Source organism: Thermobia domestica, chromosome 12 (assembly GCF_964235325.1).
Source record: "Thermobia domestica chromosome 12, izTheDome1.hap1.1, whole genome shotgun sequence".
Lineage (NCBI taxonomy): Eukaryota > Metazoa > Arthropoda > Insecta > Zygentoma > Lepismatidae > Thermobia > Thermobia domestica.
In genome coordinates, this window is record NC_137465.1 from 233,901,246 (window position 1) to 233,925,548 (window position 24,303).

General features: G+C 35.5%; 1 long non-coding RNA gene across 1 annotated transcript; it reads left to right on the forward strand.

The window, feature by feature from the left end:
* Nucleotides 1-19,540: 19,540 nt before the first annotated feature.
* On the forward strand, nt 19,541-22,557 carry LOC145665888 (uncharacterized). Its single transcript, XR_014127676.1, has 2 exons — nt 19,541-19,645; nt 22,065-22,557. It is a non-coding gene; the product is annotated as an uncharacterized LOC145665888 (long non-coding RNA).
* Nucleotides 22,558-24,303: the final 1,746 nt, after the last annotated feature.

Sequence of the window (24,303 nt, forward strand, 5' to 3'; positions counted from 1 at the left end):
CATAAACAAAAGAAAGGAAAGCTTTAGTTTAACGTCCCATGATTATGAAAACGGAGTGCTAAAGGAGACGGATGAAATTGCAAGTGAATGATGATGAAAGAAATGGTGGAATGAGAAAGTGGGAGGAAACGGAATAACCCCGAGAAAACCCACGAGCAACGATATCGTCCACCACGAACTTACTTGGGCGGGGATCGAACCCGCGACGCTTCGCACCAGAGGTAAGTGCTCTACCACTGAGCCGCCGCGCCCCCAATAATCATAAACAGTCCATTCACATGTAGTAAATACAGTTTTAAACAACATAACAGTTCTCATACAAAAATAGTTTTCTGATAATTAGATACTTGTGTTACATAGTACAATCATTGCCTCATTTTGGGGGCCACGGTGGCTCAGTGGTAGAGCATTCACCTCTGGTGCTTGGGGTCCCGGGTTCGATCCCAGACCCCGCCAAGTGAACTTTGTGGTGGACAAACACCGTGTGCGTGGGTTTTCTCCCGTTTCCTCCCACTTTCTTCATTCCACCATTTCATTCATTACTCATCATCACCGTCTCCTTTAGCCTAACCGGCATAATCGTGGGACGTAAAACCCAAAGATTTCATTTCATTTTTTCATTGCCTCATTTCGAATATCTGTGTTGGGAAAATAGATGAAAAGATTGAATTGCTTTATAGGCCCTCACAAGAATTTTGCGAGAGAGTACGGTGAGATGAATTTTCACGCGTGGGACCGAGAAGAATTTTTGCGTGGGGGCTGATTCTGAAGTTCTGCCACTGTTTCCTTGGTATTATAAGTAAGAGAAAAAAGAATGACAACCCATCTTCATTCATCTTGAAGAACTTTATTGTACTCGTTCCTTGTTTCCAATGTTCATTTTGTTGTTGTTTTCTTTATTTGGATCCGTGCCCGCCAAGAGAAACAGAGGAAGAGAAGATGGGTACCGGGTAGATAGACGGAAAATATATGTTTCTTCAAACAATACCAATATGGATTGAAGTTTTTACTCTTGACCTAGACGCACAGGTTCGTCTCTTTTGTTTCCTGAATGAGGACAAACATATGACAAACCAAGCAACATACCTCCCTTTCCCAGAGAACAAGAGCTTTGTTCCAAACCAGAACTCCCCGCCCCCTATAGTCAGACCAGCAGAAACAAATGAGATGGCAAAAGTTTTTTTTTTTTTTTTTTTCACAACTTCCTGCAAGCTTCAAATGTATTGGTTCCACCACAACCCAAGGTTTCCGAGTTTTCACGATATACAACGGAAGAAATGAACGAACATGTGTTGCTTGCATCTCCGATGGAATCAAAGTATTCATGTTAGAAAGGAACGACTCGTTCCATGGATTCGTTCCTTTTTATGAGTTCTTCTAGTGAACGGAATCAAAGGAGTCGATTCCATAAAAGGAATCAAACTTCCCATCTCTACTCTGGAATAGTATGCTCCATTTCTTTCAGAGATGAGGGTGGACGAAAACTAGACGGAATAAAGTTTTCTAAAACAGACCTTAATGCCTCGATGACGTTGAAATCTGGCGATTGTGGAACCCTGGGGAGGCGCGAAAGTTAATCGTGATGCTGTGTAAACCATGTTGTGAAAATAGTAACCATGTGACAGGCAGACAGATCGGGTTGAACCATAGGAAGGACGTTGCTCTATAAAATGATCTCAAAGGAATAGTCATCGTTCTAAGCAAGAGTACAATGCTCCTTGGAGAAAATCATAATCTCCCACAGTGTCACAGAATCATACCGTTCATAATTGGTAGTGAGAACAGGCAAACGAGGTCTACACGAATAACAAAAAAACATGCTCGCCAATCGCAATACATGCTGTGGAATAACGCTTGAAATTTTAAGTGTTGTTTCCGACTACTGTTCACGTTATTCTGTCCAAATTCTGTATAACCTTCCGTTACATAAATGTTCAAGTAATGAATTCGTGGTATTTCATATTAATGGAATATAAAAAAACTTTACTGTTAATTGGATATAAATAATAACGAACTTATTTCTTCTGATTTATTTTTCAATTTCAGACAATTACAGAAAGACAAGAGAGAAAGAGGTACTTGCAGTCGAAACCTCAGATTTAGCAACTACTGCCGACACAGAAAACGAAAGAAAGCGCAAGGCACGAAAACGTAGGAAAACTCGTCGTTATTTTCACGAGACTGACAGTGAGGAGAACATAAGTTCAGATGAAGACTTAGCGAGCCATCCGTTATTTGGCAAAAATAACGGCATTCAGGATTCTCCAGTTGGTCTGTTTCAACCATCATCTATAGGTATGTTCTCAATCACTTTATTTCACATTTTATTCTCGACTGCACTTTAAGGGCATATATAATATACTTGTTGTTTACACTGTTTTTTTATAATTATATATTGTAATGTAGGATCACTTGTTTCTAATACCATAGTAAAATATACACTAACCTGAGATTGCTACTGCTACTTCAAGCATGATGCTTGAATTCTGGGAATATTTATCGCAATGCAAAACTAGAATACAAATGCCTTTAGTGTAAAATATTTTGCGACGAATTGTATAAAATTCTTCTTTGTATCCCGATTCTCCTTTTTGGGCGCGCGGTGGCTCAGTGGTAGAGCGTACACCTTTGGCACTTGGGGTCCCCGGTTCGATTCCAGGTCGCGTCAAGTGGGCTTTGTGGTGGACAAACACCGCGTGCGTGGGTTTTCTCGTTATTCTCCCTTTTTCTTCCACTTTCTTCATCCACCATTTCATTAATTTCTCATCACCACCGTCTCCCTCCCTCCCCTCGCCACCGTCTCCCTCATTTCACTTCTTTGCTATGAAGTATGGTTAAATTTGAAGAAGGAAAATCCCTCAAAACCGGGATTACCTTTTATTGCTGTGCAATATGAAACTCATTGAATGTCAAAATTATATATTCAAACTACGAATATTGAATACTACTTTCTTTTCCAGGTAGCACAGAAAATGTCAAGTTATCCGCTGAAGCAGAGGATAATAGTTGTCTAGAAGATGCAGCATCAACCTCTAAAGCTGTTGTACAATTAGTTGAGAAACGTAGTCCAATCTCAGATATAAATGACAATCACAATATTGAAGAGGTTCATAGTGAAAATAAAGGTAAGTTATTTTCTTTTGTTTAGATATAAACTTTCTTTTTCAGTCATTAAAGTTGACAATTTTCCTTTAGTATTGACAACCCGCTCAATTCATGCCTAAATTTGGGGATGCAAAATTGAATTGAGCAGATCACCTTCCACTCACCATCTAGAATGAGTGGGCAGATTATCTGGTTCATATACGAGAGGTTTAAAGTTTAGCACATAACAAGTGGGGATTGAGTCTGAATGATAACACATCAATTTCAATGATTAAATAACAAACTGTATTTCTTATTAAACGTGAAATGTAACGAGTGTGAATGTTGTGAATTAGGACGGATATTTGGAAACTTTGCCAGACGAGTAGCGCGTATCGAGCATTGAGCAATTGTATCCTGAATTGGAGAAACACATACCTTTCAGTTTTCTTCAAACGACGTTCTCTGATGACCTCCGGTGTTGATATGTTGATCTCAGTGTCGCCAGGTTGATACTTCTATGGACAGGCGTTGCTTGTCAAATGATGATTTGCATTGACTATGGCATCACCATCAATGCTTCAGATGAACTAACGTTGGCTGTTAGTCTTTCCTCAATCGTATCACCGATGTTGTGATTAATCGTGATCTTATGGTGAATCACATTCAAACTATTATAACGATAAACTCAAACTACTTTGATGAAAACGTAGAACTTGTCTCCAAAAGAGCGATAACTTCTCTCCAAAAGAACAATAACTTCTCCATTCCAAAGAACAGTAACATCTCCATCCAAAAGACCTCCTGTCCCTCGGTTTTGTTCGGATCTTGGGTTCCGGAATTCTGCGGCGTCGTCTGCTGTCAGGCACGTGTGACCTCCTTTCATTCGGAACACAAATTCTTTCCTCGTGTCAAGACTCAAAAACTGCAACACTCGACACGCTCTGATTTCCCGATTCTAGGCAATTTCCTCATATCCGTGAATGTGTGAAATGTTCACAAACATGTTACAATTACGATTCATGATTTTACAGAATGTAATTAATGTTGTAGTTAACGCATTTCATAAATTTTGTTCCTGCATTCGCGGATTATCCATTGTGCATTTTGTTTACTTTATTTGCTGACAATAAAATTACACAATTCTACCAGCTTGCGTTAACCTCGATTTTTAACAGTTGTTTTCCTTCACCACATAATTTTTAATATTTCATAAAACCCAATATCCTTAAAATAAATAAAATTGATCATTAAAATAAAATTCTGATACATAAAATTCGGGCTCTGCCACATGGCCCCCCCTTAAAAACTTGGTAGCTACGCTAACCAAACTAGATCTCGTTAGAGGTCGTGATATAACAGAACACCCTGTAGATATATACCACAACATATGATAATAAATGAAACTGAAAGTAAAACATAAATCTTGAAAATAAATAAATAAAGCATATATCTACATAAATAAATATCATTAAATCAATAAATCGTTTCCGACACCTGAACATTAACATAATATATATATTTAATCCTTTAATCATCTCCATTAAATAGCAAAATAACGTGGAAAATTTACATTCAAATGTGTACACTCACTCCATCTTGTGAGATGTACTAGAACTATAAGATGAGCAAAATCACTCTGTGAATAGTTAATTGCGAATGACTCTTTTAGTCTCGCAATTCAGCTTTGGTATCATATTACTGGAATTTTCCATTGCTTAGTTGTCCATACTTGCCAACTTGGACATTTGTTGACAGTATTAGCAAAGGTTACTTTTTGTCCATTCCAGTCGTTTTGTTCTTCATTTCTAAAAAGATAAAACTTTTCACGAATAATTAGATCATATTAACTTATTATGAAACTTTAGCACTTGAAATATATCACACAATATCATCACTTTTATTTTTTTTAAACTAAACACTGAATTTTCATTATGGTAGAATAAAATTCTTTTGTAGGTCATCTGCAACACTGGTGATAACTTTGGGCGGGAACCGCAAATTCAGCAGTTTTAACCCAAGGTTAATCTGCATCCACGCTGGCACTCTCATTCTGCGCGTCGCTTTGGTTCCATTTTCACTCGATGTCGAAACTCACTACAAAATTTTCACTAATTTCACCAAAATTCCGTGTTTTACAATATTATGACATCGCAGGGATAGAAATACTCCCTGTTGATGTATGTCGGGCATTCAGTTTTTCCGTGTTTTCCGGAATTTACAACGAAAACGTTAGATTTCGTGGTTTTAATATGTCCCATCTTTGTTTCGTTGTGTGCCTCTTCTTCTTTAATCGTGTGGTTCATTTGCGTAAGCTTTAATTCAGTATCAGTGCTAGTGCTATGATATGCTTTACTACAATCTGGCAAATTACGAAATATTGTGTTATCAGTGGTTGGGTGGTGTTATTAAGTTGTGTTTTATTCTTATTTAATATTGTGGCATAGAGGGGAGAAACTTGTGAATGTACGTAAGTTTCAGACTCTTCTCTACCACTTATATCTAATTCTATATTTGATTTTAGATTATCTTTACTATCTCTATTTACGTATTTTCTTTCTAGCTTGCGTAATCTTACTAAAATATAACATGTAATAATCACTACTATAACTAATATACTCCCTAAAACTATCGTAGATGTTAGAAATAATAATATTGTTTCGATATCCATTTTCCTTGTTTTGGATTTTATCTGAAATAGACGAGAAATAGATAAAGTCGGGATAGGCCTACTGAAAATTTGTAGAAAATTATATTTACTATAATTATTTGAATAATTATCATTCCTAGCTTGTGTCTGCTTACACTTTTTGGGACTATATTTCGCGTGTTGTTGAAGCAGGCTTATACTGTTCTCTGCTGTTTCTAACACACTTGCTACTTTCGAAGTAATACTCGTGACAGACCATTAAAACTATAACTGTGTGTAAAAACTTAGTTACTTATGAGCTCTAGACTCTAGAGGCTTTTACACTTAAAATCTCGTATTTTCCGTCGTTTTCTTCATTAAAAATAATACTAAACTATATTCACTATATTTCCATATGTTTAGACTTGTCTTCTAACGTACGTTTCTCTATTATTTAAACCTTATTTTAATAATCTATGTACTTAAATATCGTTAATTCTATTTAATATCTTTATTTTCCGTAATTTAAAATAATATTTCTTTGATTTTACGCTCGGACAAGCTTGTTCGTTTGGCTGGAAAGTGGCTAGCTTGGCTGGAAAAATTTCGTAATCATTCGTGCTTGCTCGGAACTGTTCGTTTTGTGTGCAGTCTTCGCTGGGACCTGGAGTGGAGAGTAAATCTAGTCTCTCACCGAGTCTTCAGTCAATTTTTCACCTCTTGGCGTGCGGAGCTCACTGAATGTCTTGACGCAAATGATTACTGACTCCCATATGAGTATTGCGTGTAGCGCTTGCAATGTAAATACAACGATGAAATAAATGATTCCAATCATTATTTTTACTCAATATCAATTGATTATTACCAATTATATCAGAAATATATTATATTATTTTCTTTTCTTTTCTTTTAAGAATAATTTCCTGCACGGAAAATAACCATTAAATATATTAATCCTATTTTAATTAATCGTTCTTCTGTACTCTTCGTGAACTATTTCTCGTTGTATCTATGCTTATTAATAGATATTAACCCTTCAGTTCACAATGTAAATATTAAACAAATTTAATTATTCTGTATTTTCTATAAATAATCGTAGTATTTATCTATATATTTTAACTATTAATACAATAATACTAATCTACTTCTATTTTATCTATTTTATCTATTATTAACTATTTTTACTATTATTATTAATTTTCTATTATTTTCTACTATTATTTTTCTTATCCTTCTTGAACATCCTTGGCTTTATCTATCCTCCTTTGGTGTTACTATCCTAGATTTATCTAGGTTATCTATTCTCATATATTTCTATCCTTATTTTTTTCATTTACACCTCAAACGTAAATGGGACATCGTTCGGTTCGGTATTACAATACGATCTATTATTACATTCGGTCGGGTACTATGAACTATTATGATCTATAGACTTTCTTTATTACAATTCATTTTTACATTTGGTGATGGTCTTTGCTGTTGGTGATGGCTATTTGGTGAGTACCTAATGCATGATTCCTATGCAATATTGATACCTCCTACTTGTTTTGTTTACATTTCTTTTATTTTTTTCAACGATTTACCAATCCATGACTTCATTGTTTACAAAATTTTCGTGAGTTTTCGTGCACTAGAACATTAATAAATTTTATATTGTGTAATACTAAATGATATTATTATTGTTGTTATTATTATGGTTCATTACTTTCCAATTTATATTTCCTTAGCGATTTATACAATCTACAATACAATATTATTAATGCAATAACAGAAACTACTAGAACAATTATAATGGCTGCAACTACATACATTATATAGTTTGTTTTCATTATTAATAGTGGTACAGTGGTATCCACTTTTAATTTTAACAAATTTTCGGCTAGACTATTCAGTTCTTCGTGATGTAAAATGAAATTTAATTGTTGTTGCGTCCAATTTCCTATTAAATTTAGATGTTTATTGTTGACATTTATTACTTTTTTCGTTGGAATTGCCAATTCTCCAAAGATTAAATTATCAAATAGACTGTACTTAATAAAATAGGAACAATTATTTCCAAAGTTTACTTTCGTTGCTGTAACTTCGTGATGGTTGCCTAATTAGGTTATGTATCCCTCTAATAGTGACGAATACAATACTCCTGCATGAGTATATCTATATACTACATTCCCTAGGTATTTTTCTGTTCGTTGTTCACAACCACTTAGTGAACCGTTAAAAACAATATTGTTAAGACATTTTGCTTCGTCATCCAATGTTATTTGTTCACAGAAATACAAAAAGCTCTTAAATTCGCATTTGGAACGATCCAAAGTGTGATACATACCATTAGCTAAGTATACAACTTCAGGTAATTTATAATAAGTGCGGAAATTTCTCGTTAGGTATCCCATAGAAATCACATTAAACATTCTCGACACTGTGTTTTCGTAAACAATAGGCGTTTTTAATAATAAATCAATATTATTTTCGTTATAATGATATTTCATCAAATAAATTGATGAAACTCGGTAGAACATTCCTATGACAAATCGATAAATAGAATGTTTTAGGATGTCATGTGTACTTATGAATTTGTTTACATCTAAATTTTATAAAATATGATAGGATAATTGGTTATTTAATATATCGTTGAATATTTTATTCACTCTCTCTCTAGCCATGTGCGAAAATAAGTTCGTTAAAATTTTTCTCTGGGCTTGCTGCAAGTAACAGTACATTTCTTGCAGTTTGCTCCTTACATTTTGTAGTACATGATAAACCTTCACTACAACTCCATGAATTATGGATATTTCTTGGTTATATGATACTTTCAAATTATGAATTTCCTGCGCTAACAAATTCTCATGTCCAAACAGCTTCTGAACTGATGATGACAATTGCTGCGTATGGATTAAATTATAGGCAGACAATCCTATGGAACTAATTCCTAATAAAAATGACCAAATTGATCGTTTAGTTCTCGTTGAATCTATACACTTAGAACTACCATTAACAAATACAAACTTACACGGGATAGAATTAATGATGTTATTTCTAAATTGTTTTTCTCTCTCTGCGTAGTCTTCTAAAATATCGTAAGATTCGCTACATACTGTGTGAATAGGCACTGCTTCATGGAAATTCACGTGCACTCTAATTGTTGTATATACCATGTTAGAAGCATGAACCGCCAAAGCGTCTTGCGTTAATGCTATCCCTACGTCCTGCATTGTTAATTGATGATGATCATCAGCGTTTCCATATTGAAATATAACTACCCAATTTATAATGAGGTATCATATTCTTGATTCCATTTTATAATTATTTCCTTTCCAATCTCGTATAACAAGTCTGAAATTAATAAAACCTAAAATTAATTCTTTTACCTTATTGTTATTTATTTATTTATATTTTAAGATTACCTTTAACGATTTATTAATTTGTATGTACTTTACATTTCATTTTATGTTCTACGCACCAACTCAATGTAACTTTAATATTACTTGCATATTGCATATATTTATTTATTTAAAATTCTAGTAACTATAATCCAAAAAGTGTCTATCGATTCGGGAATTTTCTGATGGAGATTAGCATTTCCTCCAATCTCGGGTTGAGGGTTTGGTTGAGAAAAGTGCCCCTGTTTGACACTTCATCGGTAGACCCAATTTTGTACCATAGTTACAGTAAACCATAACTTACATGTTTTCAAAAATTTTTTTTTTCAAATTCACTCTTCGCCATCTGACATTTGATCAATATCACCAAACTTTTCGTCTTCACTACCAAAGAATAATTAAAACCGTCTTATGTCTATAGTGTCAATTTTAGTTTCGCCCTTTTTAGTTTCATACTGAACTTTGTATGAATTGTTATTGACTTTTTCAATAATTACACCTTTGGTGTTATACGGATTACCGAAACATGCCGGCAAACCTGCTCTTGGCATTTCCCTAATCAAGACTATTTGACCAATATCAAAACTTGGTTGATCAAATTTCTTTTCGATTTGCTTTTTCTGGGATCTGAATTTCCTTTGCAAATTCTTATACGCAAGTTGACGTGCCTCTTTTATGCCTTGAAGTCTCACCTCGTTGTCCACAAACTCGCAAGGGATATCTAAATCCTGCTCGGGAAATGTTCTTGGTTCGACTCCATGCAACAAATAATACGGTGAAAAACCAGTACCATCATGCACTTGCGTATTGATCGTAAATATTAAACTAGGTAGTATTTCGTCCCAGTTTGCAAAATCTTTATCTATATAGTGCTTCATTACTTGTTGTAATGAGCCTATGGCCCTCTCTGCGCTTCCAATCGAATAATGGGCACTCGTATTGGCAAAATGTAAGTCCATGCCAAATTTTTCCGACATCTCCTCTAATATCTTGCTGCGGTGGGATGATAACCTATCCAGATGGAGCTCGGATGGGACCCCGTGTTTAGTAATGAGATCCTCAAAGATCACTTGAGCTACGATCTCTGCTGTTATCGCTGGTACTGCTCTAGCAATGATGAATCTTGTAGCATTATCCACAAACACCAAAATGTACTTATTTCGATTATTACGTGAGATCTTAAACGGTCCAACCTCATCCATTACAACTGATTGAAATGGTGCATATGACGGATAAGTTTGAGCATGAAACGGGACTCTACCTGTTTTCCTCTTCTGCATTTGACAACTTATACACTGTCCTACTTTATCCATGAAAAACTTCTTCATATTAGGAAAATATATTATTTTCAATGCTCGTCTGTAACACTTTGTATACGAAAAGTGTCCACCACCATACACTGAACAATGTAAATTCCTAAATACTTGCTCTCTCAAGGTATATGGAATACACAATAATTTCGTTCCGCCAGCCATACGCTGTGTTCTATATAACCTATTATCTTTAACTGTGAACCATCTAGCTTGTTTCTCTGCTTTAACATCTGCCTCTGCTGTATTTTCTATTGCTTTCATTATAGGGCCAAAAAATGGATCTTTACGTTGTAATTCCCCTACATCGATATCTTTATCAAAAGTTAAATTCACTTGCAAATCCTCGGTGTTTACCTTCAATGTTTCCAACTCTACATCGTTAGTTGTAGGTTCTATGTTAGTGTTCCTGGACAAAATATCACTCGGATTCTTTTCTCCAGGACAATGCACTGGTGTATACTTGTATTGTGCTAAGTCAAGACTCCACCTTACAAGTTTTGGTGCTAACTTCGGCGATGTTTGAAGATATTTTAGCGCTTTACAATCGGTATACAGCTCAAACTCCTTATTAAACAAATAGTAGTTGAACGCTCGTAAAGAACTAATCACGGCTAAAATTTCCAATTCTACTGTGTCTACTTTTTCCTGTGGTCTTAGTACACGACTGTAATACGCCACTGGTGTCCATTCACCATTAGCTTGTTTTGCATAAGGACTACACCAATTGAACTTGTTGATGCATCCGTGTACACCCTCGTTTCTAACCCCTCTCTAAACGGGGCTAACAATGGTGCATTCATCAATGCCAATTTCAACTTTTCAAACGCCTGTTGATATGACTCGTTCCACTCAAATTTATGTCCTTTTTTCAAAATCGGTTGGAAAATTGAAGTTATGTTAGCGTACTCTTTATAAAACTTCCTAACTTAATTCGTTAGTCCAAGGAATGACTTAAGCTGTTTCACATTGTTTGGGGCTTTACACGCTTTAATGGCCTGTATAATTTTTAGGCTGACTTCATAACCTGCATCGCTTACTATGTGACCAAGGGCTAAAATTTTCCTTTCAACAAACTGGCACTTCTCTACAGACAACTTAAGACCATAATGTCTCAACCTTTTAAACACAGATTGCAATATGTCTACCATTTTCCCTTGTTTATCGGTGTAAAGGAACACATCATCCATATAATAGGATACGGACTCTGGATTTACATTGGCCAAGGTCATTGCCATTATTTTAGTATAGATAGCAGGTGCCTGTAAGTACCCCATAGGCAATACACGATATGAATAGGCTCCTACGCCTGGTATGTTAAAAGCAGTGTAATCTCTAGACTCTTCTGAGATGGGAACTTGGTGATAAGCGGATTTTACATCTAAAATGCTGAAATATTTATGTCCTCCCATGCATGTTAATATCTGATGGATTGGAGGCAACGCAATGCTATGTAACTTGACGCATTTATTCAAAAATCTACAGTCCAAAACTGCACGAATACCCCTCATGGTTTCTGTATTAACAGCATAGAAGAATTGTAAGCACTTGAACTTTCCTCGATAATGCCTTGTTTCAGCAAAATATTAATTTGTTCTTTTACTTTGTCCTTGAGTGCGATTGGAATAGGATACTGATGTCTCCTGAACGGTACTTTAGTATCTAATTCGATGTGATGTTGAAAATGTTTAACTTGACCTAACTCGTCCTCTTGCCATGCAAAGACGTCTGCGTATTTAAAACATAACTTCTCAATTTGCTCTTTAATTTCAGGTCTTGTTTCTTCTCCAAATTTTAATCTAGACTTGTCAAAGTTTTTCCTTGACTTTAAAATACCGTCTATATCCTCATCCGACAATGCTTCCTGTTTTAATTCTTCCTCATCTATACATTCTTCCGCTTGACCTAGTGTTACATTCGCTCTTAACATAACAAATCTGTTAGATGGATTCACTATCTCAATTTTGTTATTCTGTGCCGATAAAAGTACACGCGCGATTAAGACATTATATTGGCGTTCTATATTCCTATCTGGCTCTAACAAGCACTCCTTGTTATTCCATGAGTTGACTAAATTGACCTCTACTGTGGTTTTCGTTCTAGGTAACAATCGTACCTTGTGACCTAAAACCCATTTCGGTCTAATACTGTATCTTATGCCAGTAGATGCGTTTTCCGATACTGTAACCGATTCCTGCTCTTCCCTCTTTCTAAACCGTGGTTTTCCAAATCTCTGTAGTGTTAGTTTATTCTGTCCGTAATTTATTTGACAATTTTGACTTTGCAGAAAATCATTTCCGATCAAAACCTGATACGGAAAATCTTTCACTACACGAAACTCCAAATGAAATGTTTGACCAGCCAACTTAAACTTTAAAATTGCTATCTTGTTTACCACTAACACATTCTGTGTTATACCACGTATTCGTGTTGGTTTAGAAAGAACCTTAGTACTCGGTGGAATTAACTTTTCATTGATGATTGATATCTGAGACCCTGTATCAATTAATGCCTTGTGTTTTCTCCCATCGACTTCTATCGGTACATATAACATATTATTCTCGTTTACTGTAGAGGCTACAATTTCTCTAATCTTCGTCTTACTTCCTGTAAATGCGCCTCCGTCATTTACAGTATTACTTAGTTTAAATTCGGTGTATTTTGAGCCTGATAATATGTTGTTCCGTTAATCTGATTTGGTACAACCGGTACATATTGCACTTGATTATTCATCTGCCCTTGATTTTGACACCACGACGGACCATTACTACGATTACCACAACTCCCACGTTGTTGCCAATAATTTGTCCTTCGTCCACCACGATTACCACGCCAATTGTTATTATTCCTGTATCCTCTTCTATTATTATAATCACCATTTCCTCTATTCCTATTAAAATTTCCATTGTCTCGGTTCCAACTTCTATTTCCGTTATTACGATAAAAGTTACGTCCTCTATTTCTAAAATTCTTATTGCCTCTAAAATTATTTCCATTCTTTTGTTGTTAGACACACTATCTCGTCTATCCTCTCTATCATCCTGGTCTTGGAACTTCGCGGCTAAAGTCAGCTGTAGCTGTTCAATCTTTTTCTCTAATTCACCTAATTGGGTGATACTCTGGGGCTTTTGTTTAATTTTCACTTCGTCCCTCTTCCTAATTTATCTCTTTAGTAATAACTTATCTACTTCTATGTCACTGTCATCTTCTTCTACCTGCTCACGCATTTTCTTTAGTAGATCCTTCACCGTAACCTTTCCATTTTCTCTCTTTACACGTTTGTCTACTTTGCATTTGTTTTTCTCTATTTTCTGGAGATCTTCAACAAACTTATCTATTGGGGAATACGAAATCGTCCCCACTTTCTCCATAAAATATGGCTGAAGGCCTCCTACTATGATTCCAATCTTTTTCCTATCATCCATACTTGGGTCTAACCTTTCACACAGAACCAACATATCGTAAACATAATTGATAATCGGTTCATCCTCGAGATGCAACCTTTCTCTAATCTTTTCTTCTATGTCAATGGTAACATTAGTCCTCGTAAACTCTTCAATAATGTTCTTTTGTAGCTCCTTATAACCTATATGATTTGTATTCCGCCTTTTTAAAAACACCTTAATCCACTGCCTTCAGTTTCCCTTGAATACGCTTGGCAAAAGCTCTTTCCTTTTATCTTCGCTTACGCCTGCCATTTGACACGCGTCGTCAAATTCGTCGAAAAATCCTACAATGTCATTATCCGTTTTTAAATCAAATTTAGGAAGCTTATTAACGTCAGATTGGTCGTCATTTTGCTTTCTTGCGAAGTATTGTTTTCACTACTATACTGTTTATTGTTTATGATACTGCTTTCAAACGGAAAAATAGACTCGAAATCCTCAGAATATGACTTCGTTACCGGACTAGATGGAAAATTCTCTACTGGACCTAGTTTTAAATTTGGTTTAGCACCTTCTTGTTCCGTTACTTTTACTTGCTTCTTTCTACTCGAAGTTGCAATATTGAATATACTTCCGACTTGTACACCTCTACCTGCATTTTGTGCTCTAGTACGAACTGTGTTGTCACTCATTTAACTACTATTTTAATTCAATACTTATTATTCTTATATCACGTATATTTTGAGCATCTAAATATTAACTAGGGTGGGTGGGTGGGAATTATTCTTATTACTTAAACTATAACCATATTTCATAAAATTTTACTTATAACTAAAACATTACTACGAAACCTATCTTACTAATTTCGAAAAAATACTAAAGATATTCTTAACGTATACTCCATTATTAGAGGGTGGGTTGGGAGGGCTTAATTTCTGAGAACGTTAATCTTGCTAGGAAACTAACCCAAAGCATACTTGACCATGAAAGGGTGGTTATACAAACTAGCAAAACACTCGGCCTGGACTCGAACCCAAAGCAGTCTTCACCACGTCAACCTCGGTATTGTACTAGGATCGCTACAAAATGGCCTAAGCCTCTCAGCATCTCCACCATGACAACCCGCTCAATTCGTGCCTAAATTTGGGGATGCAAAATTGAATTGAGCAGATCACCTTCTACTCACCATCTAGAATGAGTGGGCAGATTATCTGGTTCATATGCGAGAGGTTTAAAGTTTAGCACATAACAAGTGGGGATTGAGTCTGAATGATAACACATCAATTTCAATGATTAAATAACAAACTGTATTTCTTATTAAACGTGAAATGTAACGAGTGTGAATGTTGTGAATTAGGACGGATATTTGGAAACTTTGCCAGACGAGTAGCGCGTATCGAGCATTGAGCAATTGTATCCTGAATTGGAGAAACACATACCTTTCAGTTTTCTTCAAACGACGTTCTCTGATGACCTCCGGTGTTGATATGTTGATCTCAGTGTCGCCAGGTTGATACTTCTATGGACAGGAGTTGCTTGTCAAATGATGATTTGCATTGACTATGGCATCACCATCAATGCTTCAGATGAACTAACGTTGGCTGTTAGTCTTTCCTCAATCGTATCACCGATGTTGTGATTAATCGTGATCTTATGGTGAATCACATTCAAACTATTATAACGATAAACTCAAACTACTTTGATGAAAACGTAGAACTTCTCTCCAAAAGAGCGATAACTTCTCTCCAAAAGAACAATAACTTCTCCATTCCGAAGAACAGTAACATCTCCATCCACAAGACCTCCTGTCCCTCGGTTTTGTTCGGATCTTGGGTTCCGGAATTCTGCGGCGTCGTCTGCTGTCAGGCACGTGTGACCTCCTTTCATTCGGAACACAAATTCTTTCCTCGTGTCAAGACTCAAAAACTGCAACACTCGACACGCTCTGATTTCCCGATTCTAGGCAATTTCCTCATATCCGTGAATGTGTGAAATGTTCACAAACATGTTACAATTACGATTCATGATTTTACAGAATGTAATTAATGTTGTAGTTAACGCATTTCATAAATTTTGTTCCTGCATTCGCGGATTATCCATTGTGCATTTTGTTTACTTTATTTGCTGACAACAAAATTACACAATTCTACCAGCTTGCGTTAACCTCGATTTTTAACAGTTGTTTTCCTTCACCACATAATTTTTAATATTTCATAAAACCCAATATCCTTAAAATAAATAAAATTGATCATTAAAATAAAATTCTGATACATAAAATTCGGGCTCTGCCACAGTATTAAACAGGTAAAGGTTTTTGTGGCTAATTTCTGTAAATGAAGGTGTAAAAGTCTCCTTTAGCTTAATTATTAAATCTTGGTTAGAAAATTTCCATACACAAAGAGGTAGATGAATAAATAATAAGAAATCACATTGTGTATTGAATATGCTTGGCTTCATAAAATTTGATGAAACTTTAATAACATTGAATAAATTGATGTAAAAATGAGCACTACTTTTCTTCACTAAGTTCTAAATTCGAGAAAAGGAATTCTCTTCCGTGAAATAGTAAAGCTTATTCTTTACAACAGAGTTAAATTATCAGAAAAAAACATTATCCTCAATGTAGCTTCTTTTTATGTTCTGTGAAAAATGGGAAGAGTACACATGTTTAGAAATTAAGTTTGTTCCGCAGCATCGCTTTTCAGTAGTGATATGTGAGACATGATTTAAAGCGGAATCGGAAACACTATAGCGCGATCAAATTGCTGTGTTCTCCCATTGGGAATCGGACCTGAGAACCCACGCACGAAAGGCGCGTGTGGTAGCAAGGAGAACAGCGTGAATGGTGTCTTGAAATTAGGTTAGCAAAATATAACAGGAGTTTTTTTTAATAGCTTATTTTGTAGCAAAGGGATACAAATTGTTTTCAGTTGGCTTGGTGACATGAAAATGATTAGTTCTGAGGATGAGAGTGGCACAAAATACATGTAACACTATATGTTTAAATGCAGAACTTCAAGGTGTTTCAAACGGAAAAGACTAAAAAGAAATTCAACTGAAACAGCACGTACGTTTTTCCCTCTTGTCTTTCATTTAAGAATCATCTGGACTGGTAGTCTCGCACAAAACTCCAACATCTCGTAACACAGTGTAGTAAACAACCTCTCTCCTTTTCCTTTTCTTCTAGGTTAGGTATTAAAAATAGAAATAAGAAAGAAAAAAGCCTGAAACACGTCGTATTGCATGATTTTAAATGTAAACTCCATTGTGAAACTCAATATTTTGATTTGCGTATAAAACTGAGTTATGTCTGGGTTTCTTCTTATTTCATTTATTTCAGCTGTTCTTTATTTCAGCTATTTTCAGGAAAATTCTTCACAATTTGGAAATAATAAGGAGACAGGTTGAGAGAAACTCAGAATTACTGAACGGGGTTTCATCGCTATTGGAAAAGAACCGTTGTACTGATGATACTACAACATTCGATAAACTGCCGACTTTACCTGTAACTACAAGACAGCAGCTAGAAGAACTAAATCAAAGTATCAAGGAGACGGGAAGCAAAACCCAACTGGTATGTTGCTTTCCCTTGAAATCTTGTGGACATATTGCAGAAAGTAAAATGTACTTTTTGTTGTACTTACTTTAGTAGTAGTAGTCAGAGTATTTAGTGCAACTGCATACAGTCCGACAACGTTCTTACCTTGCAATCCCAAATGTTGCTCGCTCCTCAAATAATATTAGTGTGAATTCACATGTTAGTCCTGTGCTACTCCTTGCTATTGAAAAATATAGTTTCCAGTTCTTAAAATCCGTTTTATTTAAAATACATTGCGAAATGGTTTTTAAGAAGTTTGCATTTACAAAACCTTTAATTTATATACCTACTTTGTCCATGTGTCCGTCCGTCCATTTGAGAGAGAAACATCTCAAGAGCTGCTGGTTGTATCACTGAGTTTGGCTACGTTGTAAGGGATTTAAAGTTAGAAATAAAGTTTAGCTGGAGGTGATTTCTCTACCGAAAGTGACAGAAATAGGTTATTGTGGTTTTAACGTTAATCGTTTTAGATTAAACACTACTAGATAGCGAGAAGCTGTTTCCTGCTAACAATTAAGCGTGCAGAAAATACCTACTCTAAATCTTCTATTAAAATCGGAAGTGACAGAAATTAACCATTTTCGGTTTTAACATTGACCAAACTCCATGTGGCGTGCAATAAGAATGCCACTTGTTCATTCATACATATAATGCTATGTGACGGACATGTGGTGCTTCGAAAGAGATTTGCATACGGTATGGCATAGCACAAAATACATATTACACTATGGGTCTTATGCAGAGACGTTTTGACGCGTGATTATTGCCATAGTAAAGAATTCGACTAACACATGTTTCCTCCAGTAGTCAGGCCTTTAGTATGACGCTAATCATACTTCAAAACGACTCTGCATAAGGTCCTATATGTTTAAATTGAAAGCTTCAAGGTATTTCAAACAGAAAAGGCTAAAAAAGAAAGCATATGCGTTTTCCCTCTTGCCTCATCTCGTAACGCAGTTTAGTAAACAACCCCTCTCCTTTTCCTTCTCTTCTAGGTCAATTAAAATTAAATAAAAAAAACTGAAACACGTCGTATTACATTATTTTAAATGTAAACTCTAATTGTCAGCTTGCATCTCTAACCGTAAGAGATTCTGAAACGTGGCCATGTAGCCATCTTATTAAAATAACTGCCACCCCATTTATCGTCTTTCCTGTGAGTATCCAAAAATCCTGCCTTACTGGCTCCTTACATCACAAATCAACACACTGTTCAAATTTCAACTTTCTACATTAAGCGGTGTGGCCTGGGCGTTGATGTCAGTCAATGAGTCACTAAAAACTTCTTTTTTATGTAGATACTAGCTCTTGTTGGACGGTCATGTAGCATAAAATGTGGTTTGCACCTTTATAGATATTAGAGGGGTAGGAGACTTAGAAAGAGCTTATTTTAAAGATATAATTGATCAAAATAAAGCACGTTGTCTAAAGATGATTATTTTCTAAGTTGCAATAAGTGGAATGTTTTTTAACTACGTATATTTCAGTTTAAGCAGTTGCTGCAATAAAATGAAAATGCAGATTGCAACAATTAAGTCAAAGTTGCTTGTAACTGCTTTTCCTGGAAATTTAAAAAAGGTAGTGAGTTGCTATGTATTTGGTGTTACTATACTTTTGTTATTATCCGTAATTGTTAGTTTTGTCAGCTTCAGTGCTTTTGTTTAGTAAATCTTTTCCAACGCTTCGCATACCGTTCCTTTTGCCTACCCGGCATAATCGTGTAACGTCAAACTCAAAGATTTAATTTCATTACATTACAAATGCGTTTTTAGGCTAACGCTTTGATTTCATTTAGTACAAATTTTGTCTACTTGATAGGATAAAAGGTACCGTTGACAAAGAACATGTTCAAACTACTTGTTGTCGCATGATACGCGTGTTCTTGCTGTAATGTGCCAAAGGAGTTCCTCCTTGGATTTGGACAGTGTCATTGGATTACCGATAAATTAGTTTCGGAAAATGCAAATACACCCTTATACATATTGATAAGAGGTTTTTTTAAACATTTTAAAAATATATTTTATTTAAAAATAATATATGGAGACGTTTTACTAACGGAGTGTACTAAATTCTTGGTAAGCAGTTTTCTCCTTTTCAGGAACTGTACCTGTCACGACTTGGAGGCGCTGGTGTTAAGCATGCAATTGCAAGAATGTTATTTGCCTTAATGACGAATGATGTAGCCGTATCTGCAAATCTTTCTGGGGCTAATGGAAAGTTTCCTTTTGGGAAATCTAATCTGCTACTTGTTATTAAAGGTAGTTATTTTCCTCACGCTTCTAGAACGTATTATTATTATATTTTTTCGTATTAAATATGGAAGAAGAACCTATTTTTGTGATTTTTGACATATTTACCATGTTTTTGCTAGATGTACTACTAGTCTACAAAATTTCACAACCGATTTCTCCTTCCATCTTTAACAGTCGCATATCAATGTTATTATTACTTTAATATATACTAATGAAGGGGGAAGGTTCAGTTACTGATCCCATTATATTTCTATACATCTGAGTAAAGAAACGAAAGTAAATGTGTTTGCTAGCTCTTCAAATATTTACATGAAATTACGATACATGTATGTGAGCTATTGTTTCTGTACATACGCGCATATAAACACTTCTACCAATACACTGAAAACTACAGTACGTATAACCTACGATAAAATATCTCCATGTAGTCGATTCGTATCTCGTCATTCATTTTTAAAGAGATGTGAACAGTAGATTTTATGAGTTGAATTTGTTTTTGAAAACATTAATTTGACCATGCCAAACTGGTATATTTGCCGTCGGGTGAAATATATTTTCAAAATAAATGTATCAAATGCTCAAAATTTTAATGGAAAAATTAAGAGATATTGACAAAAAAATATTGCGTGGGATCAGTCTCTGACCCCCCCCCCCTCCGCTTCATTCATATCCGACTGTTAATAGAAATGTGCAAATCCGTTTTAGGTGTTCAAGACGGACATTGAATTACTGCGAAAACAACACCAAACATTAAGAGTGAAAAGTTGTGATTGTTCCGAAAAGAGGACTCGCTGGCGCAGTGTTTACGCAACGGATCGTACACTGGAGACCCGGGTTTGATTCTCTGTTCAGTTCCAATTTTTCACTTTGTAATATTTTTAATATCATGGAGCGCCGTTTGTTTATACACTGCTTTTAGAGTGCGATGTCCCTCTTCAGCAATAGCTATGTAAGACGTAGCGCTTCTGTTCAAAGTATGATTTTTCTGCTTGAGGCCCCATGTTCGATCTCGCTCGCACCAAGTGAGTTTCGTAATTTTTGGCGAACACCGTGTGCTAGAGTTGACTCCCAGTTTCTTCATCCAGCGATTTCTTGTATAATAATACACACTCCGTTAGCATCAAACACAAAATTAAGTTTTATAAATTGTTTTCATTTTGAAACTTCTCGAATTTGTTAATATCCTCTTTCTTTACTTCGTGGAATTTGGTAACCCTGATTATCAGGGCCCTCAAAACCACTGCTACGCAGTGATTTCTTTTTTCAAAACTGATTTCTTTTATTAGCTTGGGATTCACTGGATGTGAAGAATTAAAGCTATGGGAAGAAGGACTCAGATGAAAACTAGGAAACTTGTCATTAAGTTAACTGTCAGACAAAAGTGGTAATTCGAGACTATGCAGATATTATTTACAGTTAATTCTTTAATATATAATGAAACCTCTGAATAACGGATCGCGATGGATATGATTATTTGTCTGCAAATAAGAGATATTCATTAACGAATTCCTCCTAGATAATTACTCTACTGGTGATTACATAAAGCAGAATTTAAAAATTCGCATTGTTTAAGAGTTACCGGGCGGAATAACGGACGGACGTACCAACATTACAATCTTATAAGCCCCACTGTGTGATTCTAACAGAGGCTAATATCAAAATACTGTACTCAGTGTTAGAATCGCTGGGGGAGTTGTTTATATGGGCGTGTACTACAAAACATAATGCTTATAGGGTCATTTTTCTTTCAAGTGCAAGTCACTTCTATAGAAGTCTCTTAATGTGATTAATGACGAAAGTAAAAGTAGAAGTAACCGAATAAGAGTTTACTAAGAGAGAACCAACCACCCATGGCGGTTTGAGAATTTCTTAGGAAAAGAATACTTCAATAGTTGTCTGTCGTGTAGTCATTTGCACTAGCTTCTGATCAAAATTTGCTTCTAACTGTTGTATCTACTGAAACGGAATAGAAGATTATAAAATTAAATAAAGTATTTTCTTCCTAAATACGTACAGGCTGAAAAAATTCTTGTCAGTTATGAAGAGGTTACTGTAATGGTGTGGGTACAGCAAGACTGTCCTGTCTGCATCTGAGTGTTTCCGTAAAAGGGAAGGCTCTCTGCCATAAGAATAAACTATATATTTGCCGGAACAAAATACATTTGTCCGTATAATGGACGTGTCCGGTATAGAGAAGTGTTCGTTAAGGGAACTTTTACTGTATCTAAAAAAATGTTACAGAGGCTGGACAAAGTACAAACAACTAAGTGCAGTTTACAGTCTTTCATAGTATAAATTCTACATATATTCATTAATTTAAAATGTTGACTGTTTAAAAAATTTGCATGCTAATTAGTTCATGTTGTCTAGTTACCAAACACCATTTTCTTTCACTCCTTCTACTTATTTATTTTTTATTTTTCAGAAGTATCTCACAAAACACTGAAGAGCCTTTCAGATTTTGACATAGACAAAATAACGGCACGATGGTTTAAAAATGCTGTCGACAGACGCGGTGGCAGAGCGAGAAGAAAAAAATCACCTATTAGTGAAGTGCCGGAATATTTGTGAATACCAATAGTGAATACGTTTAAACAATCTTTTTGTTAATAGAAAAATATTTGGCAGTAAGTAAAACAAGATTTTGTTCTCAAGTAAAATGCCTAAGTGCAAATTAAGTACAATAAAAAACAAAGAATATTATCATATAAGGAAATCAGTAAACTCACATATGTCTTCAGTAGAAAAGGAAGCAGGAATTAACCATCAGGTAGTGATGAGCAAGTGTGTTAGTAATACAAACTCAGGTATTAATGTAGAAGCCCCTTCTACATAAACTGGTACTGAAACTTTTAATAATGCAACCATTGACATTTCACATCTGAGTTCGGATTATAATGATCTAGAATTCTGTTAAGATCTTAGTGCTGGTAGTTCAAGTAATGATCGTAACATACCTGACGATCTGATCAATAATGTGAGAAGAGGTAATTTTGTTGATTACTGTGGTCGATCGTCTACAGTTCATACTAGTGTAATAGAAAAAGATTTGAGAAGCTGGGCTATTAAAAATAACGTATGGGTGTGTTAATCAATTATTATTAATATTGAGGAAACATGGACATGAAGATTTACCTAGAGACGCCAGAACAGTGTTCACAAGGGGAGTAATAAACTCAGTAGATGTCAGACAAATTTGTGGTGGTAATTTCTTTTGTTTGGGTCTCTCTAGAGGAATACAAAGATCCATTACTTCTGGTTTACGAAGCGCGACTTCGTGTGTATCACTGAAAATCAATGTTGATGGGCTTCCACTAGGTAAAAGTTCTTCGAAACAATTTTGGCCAATTCTGTGTGTCATAAATGAGGCTTTACACCCAATACCTTTCTTAGTGGCTGCGTTTTTTGGTGAAGGAAAACCATCCAATGTAAATGATTTTCTTTCAGATCTAATTCAAGAATTGAAACTTCTTATCCGTGATGGAATTTTAATCGTTGAGGCAGTATTCACGATTGATGTGGGAAAGTGTCTTTTCGTATGTGATGCTCCTGCGCGGGCTTTTCTAAAATGTATTAAATCTCATAACTCCAGATTTGCGTGTGAAAAGTGCATTGTAGAAGGAGAATACGGAACGCATATGACATTTAAAAACCTTGATGCTCCTCTTCGTACTGATGAAAGCTTTAGAACTCAGTTGCAAGAGGACCATCATAGTGGAATATCTCCCCTAACAGAGTTACCATTTGATATCATATCACAATTCCCATTGGACTATATGCATTTCATTTTGTTGGGAGTTTCCCGTAGATTAATTAGAACTTGGTTGAGAGGATCTTTGCTAGTTCGTTTGCCTGCAGTTAAGATTAAGTTGTTATCGTGCTTAATCGAATTTTCGTCCACGTACATTCCCAAAGAATTCGCAAGACGCGTCCGAGGATTAAAATATCTAGATAGATGGAAAGCAACGGAGTTGCGGCAGTTCTTCTTGTTATACGTAGGTCCAGTCGTGTTATCACTTGTACTAACGCCAGAGCTGTATGAGCATTTCTTAGACTTGTCTGTTGCTACTTACATATTGGTGCAGCATCATCTGACCAATGAAATGTGCGATTATGCGGATGTTTTGATGAAGAGATTTGTCAAGAAATGTATTAAATATTATGGTACAGATATGCTGGTGTATAATACACATTCATTGATCCATATTGCAAATGACGCTAGGTGATATGGACCATTAGATAAGTTTAGTTCATTCCCATTTGAAAATTATCTTCAAGTAATAAAAAAGTGCGTAAGATCTCCGAATCGGCCCCTAGAACAATTATTGAATAGACTAAACGAATTTGAATCACTTCCAACTGAATCAGCACAAATCACAGATGATGTAATATTAGAGCTGAGACATTCCTCTGGACCATTAGCCGATGGTTTGCCTGTTGACGTCGAGCAATATAAGAGGTTTAGATTCAAAGAATTCACAGTTTGTATATCCAGTTTGAAAGACAGTGTGGTTATCCTTCCCACAAAACAGGTGGTGGTTGTGAAAAATTTCGTGAAAACAGGAAATGAAAATTTAATCATTGGACAGGAATTTGCGAGTTACAAAGAACTATTTTGTAGTCCATGTAGGTCTTCTGAGTTAGGGATATTTAGGCTCCATGGA